Consider the following 11,921-nt stretch of genomic DNA (forward strand, 5'->3'; position numbering starts at 1 on the left):
TAAGTCACAAGTTAAGTAATTGCGAAGGCATATTAAGTTGAGTTATAAGTTTCAATTCCAACGAAGTAAGAACAAGCGAGAGAGAGGGAATCAAATACTAATGTAAAATAATGCCTAGCATAATGCTAATACCACGTACCATATAGTTGCTGAAACTTTTATGCTTCATACATAGACATAAACATAAATTGTTTCAATATAAATATTAATAATAAATATTAATTGAATGAATATAGATAACAATGACCACTATAGGTTTCATATATGAAGTATTAGACCGAACGAGGTATGAAATATACAAGATATAGTACTCCTTATAACATTTATAATAAAACAATCGTCTGCTCAGATTTAATTTTTTCAATTTATAAAAATATGAATTTACACAAACACTCGCACTTTACTTATCATTACTTCCACAACAACGTTCTCTTTCTAAAGTTCAGATTTTCGTAACTGCAGATAAACGTGACACCCACATAGGCACGCATCATTTTTTTGTATTCTGCTACAATAGCACTTGCTACAGTTCTGCTCGTAAAGAAATCTGACAGGCGTGTAATAGACAAAAAATCATTTATCAATAAGAGGAAGCAGTCGCGAGCGAGTCAGTTATAATTCGAGTTTCACGAGTTATTAACGGTAATTAACGGAGTTATACGAGTTATCGAGTCATATGCGAGCAATCATACACTGTTTTTACGAATACGTTTGTACGAGCGTCTCTCGACAGTACTTATATTTGTCGGAGATGAAAGAACACCGGAGCTTTTGGAATTTTGGATAATCCCGCAACATTATAACCTAGAGTCTACTATAGCTGTAATTAAACAATTGTAGTTGTTCAATCCGATTGTAATTGTTCGAGATTAGTGATAGTGAGCTTTGGCTCGAGGCGACAGTCCGTCGCCTAACGTAGTCGCGGCCAAGGGATGAACGCTTTGTCTAACAAAGGTATGGAGTAATTCTATAGCCCTCCTTAAAAGAAATATTTGTGACGGCACGCGACGGTAAACATTCCAACGGTCTCTGTCCTGTAGCTCATCACACGCAGAGCCTATTCTCCGAGTAAGATTATTGCCAGATGTCGATGCGTCTCCGCAGTACATGTTCGGCTAACCTGAAGGCCCGTTATAAATCTTAAGATTTAGTCAACTAAAGTCCTTCAAACAGACAAACAGTCTTTGTCCCACCTACGGGAAAATAGGGGAGACCTATTTTTCAACGAGCGGCGTCTCCCACTAGCAACTTTCCCTCGAGGGCGGCTAGCATCTTTTTCTAACCACCGATATGGAGATTGACCAATTAGCAGCAACGCCAATTTCCCTTACTTTCTGAACGAAGGCTTTTCTCGACGAATCCGATGATCTCGTGTCCTTAGACACACCCCATTATAGTTTTCCTCTGTGGCATCATCAGGACGGGAAAGTCATTCTCGCTCGCGATTTCATCGATGAAAAGAGTAACCCTTTACGACCAGTGAATATTACGCGTCCAACTTAGATTTTGTGAGCACGTTCATCTATCATACCGTCGACCGCGGAATCGTTATTGAACCTAGGATCATTGTCATCAGTTTCTCGAGTACATAACTACCACGGTTACTTGTCCGGTTCTATAATAATCGTATTTGCACTTGTCAATGTCTTCTCTATTGCATAACGACAACGTGTAACCCAAACGAAGATTCGTTTCACGCCCCTAACCCTAATTCTAATGTAAACCTCTCCGACATATATATATATATATATATATATGTCGGAGATGAAAGGACACCGGAACCTTCGGATAGCCCCGCAACATTGCAATCTAAAGTCTACTATAACTGTAACTAAACTATTGTAGTTATTCAATCCGATTGTAATTGTTCGAGATTAGTGACGGTGAGCTTTGGCTCGAGGCGACAGTCTGTCGCCCAACGTAGCCGCGGTCAAGGGATGAACGCTTTGCCCAACAAACATATGGAATAATTCTATAGCTCTCCTTAAAAGAAATATTCGTGGCGACACGCGACAGTAAACATTCCAACGGTTTCTGTCCCGTGGCTCGCCACACGCAGACCATATTCTTCGAGTAAGATGATTGCCAGATGTCGATGCGTCTCCGCAGTACATGTTCGGCTAGCCCGAGGGCCCGTAATAAATCTTAAGGTTTAGTTAACTAAAGTCCTTCAAACAGACAAACAGTCTTTGTCCCAGCTACGGGAAGATAGGGGAGACATATTTTTTAACGAACGGCGTCTCCCACTAGCAACTTTCCCTCGAGGGCGGCTAGCATCTTTTTCTAACCACCGATATGGAGATTGACCAATTAGCAGCAACGTCAATTTCCCTTACTTCCTAAACGAAGGCTTTCCTCGACGAATCCGATGATCTCGTGTCCTTAGACACACCCCAGTATAGTTTTCCTCTGTGGAATAATCGGGACGGGACGCGCATTCTTTGACGCGCTCCCGTCGACTAAAGAGTAACGTCTTTACGCTCAGCAATTATCGTTTACGAGTCAGACTTAGATTCAGCGAGAACGCCTATCTGTCATCCCGTTGACCGCGGATTCGTTATTGAACCTGAGATCACTGCCACTAGTGTCGCGAACGTCTCACCGCCGTGATAGATTGTCAAACCTGTGTTATTCATACCTGTGTCAATAAATCGTATCTTCGTTACACCGCAACGATGGCTACCTTCAACGAAGACTCCTCAAACACCGACAACCCTATCCCCCCTGCTTCTCCGACATATAATTAATTAAAAAGGGGGAAATATAATTCTGTAATATCGTAGAATAGCTTTGATTGAAGATCGGCTGAAATTAGAAAACACCGTGTACGTCGTCTTTTTGTAGTTTGTTTACATCCAAGAGCGCCTAGTAACAGTGACGCGAGAAAAGATAAACAGCGTCAAAACAGAAGTACGGTTTCATATTTCAAGGAGTGGCAATCGAGAGGCCAGAGCATGTGAGCCAGAAAGTGTGTGCGTGTGCGTGTGCGTGTGCGTGTGCGTGTGTGTGTGTGTGTGTGTGTGTGTGTGTGTGTGTGAGGACGAGAGCAAGAGCGAACACGACCGAGCAGGAATGCATTGGCGAGGGTCAGAGTTGATCGAGACGTCGAAGCATAGAGTCGTTAGAATTGTCGAGTGTTAGAGTTGCTAGTGAGAGAGAGAGAGAGAGAGAGAGAGAGAGAGTTACCAAATATAAAAAATACGAGCGTTGCATTTAGTTTTCCTGTTAATCAAACATCGTTTCTCTGTCTAACTAATATCTGTATTTTCAATCCATTATTAATAAATTATAATTAATCGGACAAAATTACACCTTTAATATATTCCGATATTACATTACCGTGATGTAATATTTATCATGCTTATTTTGTACGTAAAACGAATCGTTGGAATATTCCCGAAGCTAACGAAGCATTTCCCAAAAGTTAAACCGAAGAAATTAACGCGAATAGTTAAGTGAAATGTTTCCATTAACTTGCTGACCAACCGGCAAATAAAAAATCATAAAAATTGTTTCAATGTGTTGAGGTCACGCATAACTTCTTTTTTCATTGACGATTACCAAACAGGTAAAATTTCGAAATTGTACGAAGGCCACGTGACCAGATCGTATTGGAATTTGAAGTGCATGGAAAAAGACAACTCGAAGTACAAACCTTGAGCTGTACTACTCGAAGTACAAACGTGAACTAATGGATGCAGAAAAGCAATTAACGCCAAACATCCGAACAGCATCTTGGAGCCCGTCATTGTTCTGAAATAAAAGAAGTGACGAATTAAAAAGACGCAGGACTAATAATAATAAAGGAAACTTAGTTCGTATTATAAATTGAATTTACATCAGAAAAGAAGCACGATCAAGCGAAACAGATCGTAGAAATGACAAATATCATCGATATACGTTTCAGTGTAATTTCACTTTTGAAAATTATTTAGTTTAATACGATCGTATTCATCGCTCTGAAACTTTCATTGTGCTGCAATTTGTGCTGCGTCTTTTTAATTTCTCTATCTTTCTGTGTTTTCGGAAAAATTACTTGAAAGATTAAGAATTGCTTGCCTTATTTTATTTTCGATTAGTTAGGATTTGATTATTCCAGGTAAGCTTTATTATTTATAACAGGTTTTATCACTTGTTTATTATTTAGGAGTTTGTTATTTTAGGATTAGTACCTTTTAGGATTTCTTATCCTTCGAGTTTCTGTTTCAGATATCTAGGTCTATTTCAAGATGTTTTATTACATTAGGATTATTTATTCGATTAAGATAATTTAAGAGTTTCACAATGTACAAAGAAATAATCGCGTGAAATTTAGATTTATGCTTTAAACGTATTAAACACGCGGTAATTTCAATGTCTATAGCCTCGAACGTGTTCTGATTAGTTGTGTCATTGTCTGTGACATTGAAATCACAAAAATCCATTGCAAGTGTGCTGTCATGCAATGTGGATGTAATTGGGTTTTTTGGGTATTTCCTGTATCATCTGATTTGTACAGTACTATTTTAACGCAAGGACAGGAAAGTTATTATATATTTCCCGTCCATTATTTGAATCGTTGTGAAGTGTAACGAATTATATTCGATTCGAGGAAATGTTAATGAATTACCCATTTCATATGTAATTACATGGAAATAAAAATCATTGCAAAAATAATTGATCTAATGACAACGGAATTTCCAATATTTTTTTGTTTCGTCACGTCTTTTTCATAATATATCTTTTATAGGTACGTGATTTATTAATCGTTCGAATGGAAATAATTATTCGTATAATATTCAAATGATTCTAGCCATAAAATAAATTAAAACGATACCTGTCAATGATATGCAATCTGCGTATGATGTCAACCTCGATCTATGCTTATACAAGAAATTTTATCAATCAATGACTAGATATACAATAATCAAATATTATAAAATTTCTTGAAAACCTTTAGGTGTTAATATTAAGGTGTTAATATCTTTAATATTTGCAAGTTATTGTTTAGCGCTAATTAGTTAGAATGTAACAAGTGGTGTACCAGAATTGAGATAATTAAGCCACACGAACAATCTTATTTAGATCTTTTTAATTTTTTAATTCTCTTTTGCTCCAATACTTTGTAAAATTAATCTTCATTAGCTACTACACATCATAGAATAACAAGAGATAATTTTTCTTATATAACGTTTCATTCATAAAATCTATCATTAAAGTATATCTTCATAAAAATATCATTCCATACTAACGGTATATTTGGTGTCATACGAGATAACAGTTACCAGTGATGACATATGTAACTTTATAAAGATATCTCGTTTTATTATATATTAAAAGAATGTACTCATTGCTGCTATATTTCAGATGAAAAAAAGGAGGCAACGATTTTACAGTAAAATCGTTCGTTTACAACTGATTCATTTACATTTCATGATAATACTGTGCATTCTGAATATGCTATGATTTGGTTTAAAATAATAAATAGTCCATTCTTGCATACTATTGTTCCAGCTTTACTTGTATTTTCGATATTGATATAAATAGAAAGACAATTAATGTCGTTCGAGTCTATTTTCGGATCATTTATATTACGTTTAATCCATATAGTTATTATATGAGACATAGTATCGTAAAATTTGGAAGAATAAAACGTTCGTACAGGATGTACATTTTATAAGAACTCCAACAAATCTGCGTGTGCACCTAAAATACAAACCGATAGTGATTGTTCATAAGTTTATATACATTATCTAATGTCAATCGAAGGTATCAATTCTTTTTCTCCATAAGAGTACTTTTTCATTTATGTGTTCAAAAATACATGTGTTCAACCGTGAAGCATATGTCACCTACAACGAAAAAGAGTTTTCCTATACTTAATATTTCCTTTATATACCCATGAAAGTCTATTCTTCGCGTAGTATGAAATTATGAATAAATCTGGAATATTGTTCAATCTGAAAAGAAAAATAACTTATTGACATCATTCATTGATACGAGATTCAGAATGTTTGTTTTGTCTTGCAGAGAAAGAAGGCAGCCCTTTCTTTTAATGTGAAATAGAAAGCGAAAATTTGAAAACAGATTTTTTGGAAATTTACTTGCAAATATCGTTTTCAATATCGTGATTTTCTTCCCAATGGTACTGTACTTTCAAATTTTCCAGTATCCCTCTAAAAACAAAAAGTCGAACCTCGTTATTATTAACGTAGGCATTACAAGGAAGAGAAGTATTAGAAAGCAGCTCCTTTTTATTATGGATTTCTTTATAATCATGTAAATAAGAAATTCCGGAAATTTTTTCCTCAAGAATTTAATTCTTGTGTTTTGATCGATAATTATTACACTGCATACTAACTTTTCGCATACTGTTCGCGTCTAACAATTTCCTAATAATAACTACTTCAAAATTACATATGTTCTTGCACGAATTCAAAAGTACGTATGATACAATTACAATTGATTCTAAAATAATAATTATTTAAAGATATTAAGATACTAATTAAACGTTTCACTATATTTCAAAATCTGGAACAACAAATTTTTATTTATAAAAAATGAAACTGTGTTTATATATTCTTTGTCATGATGCTATTTCTTATTACCATGTCGACATTTTTTAAAATTCATTTTGTTATCTCTACGCAATATGAAAATTCATATACTGCTTAATATTTTTTACATATTATCCATCCACCGCATGATATCTCCTGAAAAATCAAAATATTAATGTTATATTATTACAATGCTTCTTAAATTTCAATTTTTGACAAATTTGAAATCCAATATATTTTGCACAATTGTTATTTATCAAAAAATTCTAAGTTAGTAACTTTCTTTTCAAATGGCAAATAACATATACTTTGACTTACCTGTAACTTTTTGTTCCTAATCATCATTTCCTCTTATAGAACATCATTATTGTTCTCATAATTACTACCAGTGTCATAGATATTGTAGTGGCTACAACTGAATTAATAGAAAATGATAAATAACTGTGTATAACACTAACACATAACTGTGTATAACAATGACACATAACTTTTACTTACATATCAGTCGATAAGGGATTACTGTGATATCCTGTTGATGTTTCTTAAGGCACTTGATTAGGTGTGATACGGTATCATTCCTTATGGTATACTGTAGATAAGTATTTTAGAAAATGACAAGAATAAATCTAAATTATTCAGAGGTTCCAGTTTCGGCTTAGACATAAATACAGGACCATTTGCAAAGAAGAAAGGGTGCGTTTCTACAGCCTCGTTATAGTAACCATGAATACCAATCTCTGAATTACTGGTTACTAAACATAAATATCCTATAAAATTTAATATATTTCTTTAATTTTTAATACATACATGAGTTAGTAGTTCTAAATTATGAATCATCCTACCTGTGATATTACACTTTTCCTTATAATATCATCACTCAAGTGAACAACATTAAGATCATGTAAACCATGTCATCCTATCTTACTGTGAAGATACTTAGTTATGTTATCTAACATTATAAAAATATCATCAAATTCAAGTCCTTTTATTCACATCACATGGCCACGACGATCTGGTTCTTCGTTATATAATGTTCTAAAATTTGTCGTATATATAGGATGTACAAACCCTGATATCAAGGTATCAGTTCTTCCTTCCCAAGGGACAGTTTCATTAAAATTCTGATAGAATTAAAAATTAATTATTAATATTCTAACAATCATATATGTTAAATACATTATAGTCAACGATATATACCTGAGCGAATGTAGGGGTGATTCCTTGATAATTATAAATGTCATCAACCCACATCATTGTGCCACTTCTTTGTACTCCAGCCTCTGGATTAACAGCCTAAACAAACATACAAAATTTTATAGAAGCTGCACAAAATATAGTATATATGCGCAATATTGAAGCGTTCAAGGGGATATAAAGGTAATGTACATCACATACACGTGTACTCTCATGCAACAAAATACAATTAGATTTAATAGTATAAGCTCTTTTATTCATCATAATAGATTGGAAATTTAAGTGTCTTACGAGGGTGAGTAAAAAGTTACCCGCTCTGTCGGTGTAGAATTTATTTTAAGCAATTGTCAAAAAAGACATACATCATTTTTTGACATAATCACTCAATTTCTGTATACACTTTGTCCATTTGCTGAAGGACCTTCGTATTTTCTCGTTAAAAAATGTTTTGGGCTGAGCTGCAAACCACGAATGCATCGTCGTCTTCACCTTTTCATCAGCTTTTTCGGCATCCATCTCGCACAAACTTTTTAAAACCCAAATCTGTCGTGCACTATTGCATAAGCAGAGCCGTGGCTGATTTGCAAATGATTTGCCACATTATCCAGTGTCACTCGTCTATTCCATAGATAGCACGTTCAATGTTGTCATCGTGGAAGTGGACGGGCGTCCAGCTGTTTTTTCATAACACTTGTGCGATCTTCTTTGAACTTTTGTGCCCATTCAAACACACTTCGTAACAAAACACTTTCTCCATAATGTGCATTAAATCTTTGATAAATATAGGCATCAAACATAACCCTCCGACCACAAGAAACGAATCACAGCATCCTGCACTGTTTTCCTGCAAATCACCATTGCAAAGCGCCATTACTCGCGCAACGGTCACAAACGAATTGACGTAACACAATGAAACCTACGCAGCAGCACTGAACAGATATTGACGTCATACGAAGAGTGCAGATGGATCAATACGGTCGACAGAAGTTTTAACTATCTGGAGTGCGGATAAATTATTACCGAGAGTCGTATAGGAATCTATAATCTGTAAGTACACCTTTGGCTGAATGGAAATTTCTCTTACATATAGTCAAAAATGCAGAAACAGTGTATTGAATTGGAAAGTGATAAAAAATAAGTGAAGTTTCCAGGTTGCATGTGATTGCATGAATACACAGGACGTTTTTAGCGAATAAAAAATAATTTTGAAAGACACGAGACTTATCTTGTATTTTATGTACTCTCTGTGTCCGAATTTCCAGAAGCTCTCTATCTTATGAAGTGTTTTAGATTAGCCGGAAAATTTTGTATGTACATACAAGAAGTATACGATCTAAGTGGAATATTCCATTATTCTCTTGATTTCAACAGAAACGTAATTTACAGAACTTCTCAGAAAGTTGGTTTATTATTACCAAATTAATAGAATTAATATACGTTTATCATCTTTACATACCTAAGTCGTGGAGGTTTATCGTGCGTAAAAAATTAGTGTCGTTTCAAAGTTACATTTCGTACATTTTAAGCCTATAATTTGTAACGTACAAAACAATGTAAATTTGAGCTGTTTCTTATCTCCACAATAAGAAAATCCAACTTTACGTTTTTTACACAATGATATTTATGGAACAGTAATATCATATTATTGCATCGCTTGGAGAATGAAGTCAAGGAACGATGTGACCCTAGTGTAAACGCTGGGATACCCAGCTGTGCCACACATATAAGCATAAGACACAATACCTATTAAATACGAGGTTCATTCATGTTGTATCAGCAGTGGTCCGCCGCGGTCAGCCTGAAAGGATCGTTAAATTTTTAATCAAAGATACTGAAATATATCGATCGAATTGTATTGAAATTATACTTATATACAGTAATAATCTTCTATTGATTTGTGTATTGAAATACTCCAATTTATAATGTACATGTTATATGTATTTTGAGCAAAACTAAGATTAGAAGGAAATTAGATTAAATACCATAATGAGGTGTGAGAAGTGGGCAAAACTATTAAATTGTGTTTATCTATTATTTCTAATGTTTAAGACGTCGATTTGATGTTAATTCGAATTGACGTGTCTTCAGATACCGTATAGTTTGTAGTAACTCTGTAACTTAATTACCGTACAAGAATCCTCTCCACCCTGAGCATGTTCGGCGCATATTATACCATCAGTGATATCAGGTGCATTAGGAAATTTGGAATAAGCTATTTTGCATTCGACGTTCTTAATCACTGGCATTTGTACTTCCATTAATGCATTACGTCGTGGTCGTCCTACGAAGAAAATAAGAAAGATATTTAAGACTGGAGCTGTTTAATTTTATTATAAAATTGATATCACTTACTATATCTTAACGCTCCCCATCCAGCAACAAGGGGGTTATAGCCGACGAAGTTGCTCTTTCGTAGGGGCTCTTTCGTACAAATGGGATATACGTACCCTGAAAAATAAAAAAATAAATGAAAATGCAGGAAACGAATGACCAAAAGTATGAGAAAGAATTGTACACGCTTTATGACACAATATATGTGTACAATAAGAAATTTCAGGATATGATACTTCAGTAATACTCAATAGCATATATATATATATATATATATATATATATATTTGAGGACTTACTCGAAAATGGCACCTCCTCCACCAATCTAAGAATGGCAATATTATGATTGTGTATGTTTTCTATTCCATTCATATGTGCACAATGTGCTGCGGTCAAAACATGCCTAGCCGTTATCAGGGAACCTCCGTACTTCCATAGTGGTTTGTCTGGGTTTCGGGGATTACGAAAACTTAATGCAGCGATCCATGGCCAAGCGCCTAAAATGCAATAGTCATAGTTGTGAATATACATAATTTTTTCTCACATAATGAGTAACAACGATTATTACCTATTCGATATTCGATCATACAGCAGACGATAAGTACATACGTACAAATACTCTGAAATAGAGATTTGATAAAGACAGAAATTAAATTTTTATTCCAGTGGAATACAAATTATTAAATAATTCTATATAATTTCTATTTGAACTATACTGAACTATAAAGTTCAAACGTGTAATTTCTGCCCTAACAGTTTTTGATCTCTATCCATATTATTACTCCTATATCAATTTTTTATTTCAAGCAAAAAGATACTCTTCCTAACATGAAGTAAAAGAAAGAAATAATTCAAGTTAATAAGTAAAGTTACTACCGATAAAATCATAGCATTATTATTTAGTCTAATTGAAATGTACATTGATGTGCTGTTTAATGCCTTTAAAGTTCATTCTTTGCAGTAAATGGCTTATTATTAATCGGAAAGAAAGACATAAAACGTACCAAGTTCAGCTGGTTTACCATCGACCACCCTGGTATGAGAGACGTTGCTAAAACCACAGTATGGTGGTCGCCAAGCCTTATACTTATACACAGTTTTTATTAAAATTTCTCTCTTCTCTTTGTTTGGATCGTCCGGACAGCAAACGATCGTAACATTGCCCTGGTATCTGCTCACTGATCGTCTATAAAAATCGGTGGCTGTACGGTACTGTATCTGCCATATTTCTTGCAGAGGTTTACATTTTCTGTAGTCAAGGCACCTGCCTTCTTGATTGTCCGGCGTGGTACATTCTGGATCAAACAATTTTAAAACATTTATACAGTTCAAAGATGCGCAAGAAAGCGACACCGATTACTCAACTTTCGAAGTAAAAAGCCGATCAAGTCCACCGGATTGCACTACAGACACGTATTAATCCGTAAGAGTTAGTCATCATGTTGATAATAATTATCTAAAGAAACTTTTCACGTGAAAATATAAAATTTTAATTGATTAGATATTGTGTTAGCCATACTTAAGAAAGAAAATGAGAATGAATGAAATGAAAGAAAAGGACTACCTTCAACCTCATTTTTTAAATAAACACTTTGTCAGTTTTGCGGTAAATAAATTCTTAGGAATTCAGGACAGTTTTTAGTGAATCATTTTGTTTCGACCGTTCGCGGAGAGACGCGATCACGGGATAGCACGTCAACGAGAGTTGTAAGTTCCCGTTACGATTAAATAATCGACGCCACGAACTGATCGATCCCCTTATTTCGATTATGATAATAAGGGTAGTTCAATGAAATTCCACAGAATTAACACAAATAAATTAATGTTTATTTCAACAACTTATTAACTAGAAAGATATAA

At 34.4% G+C, this 11,921-nt stretch overlaps 1 pseudogene; it reads right to left on the reverse strand.

Annotated features, from left to right (window-relative positions):
• Positions 1 to 9,367: 9,367 nt before the first annotated feature.
• LOC117214995 lies at positions 9,368 to 11,406 on the reverse strand (annotated as a pseudogene).
• Between the last annotated feature and the right edge of the window lie 515 nt (positions 11,407 to 11,921).

This window comes from Bombus bifarius, unplaced genomic scaffold (genome assembly GCF_011952205.1).
Source record: "Bombus bifarius isolate JDL3187 unplaced genomic scaffold, Bbif_JDL3187 scf7180000009289_frag, whole genome shotgun sequence".
Lineage (NCBI taxonomy): Eukaryota > Metazoa > Arthropoda > Insecta > Hymenoptera > Apidae > Bombus > Bombus bifarius.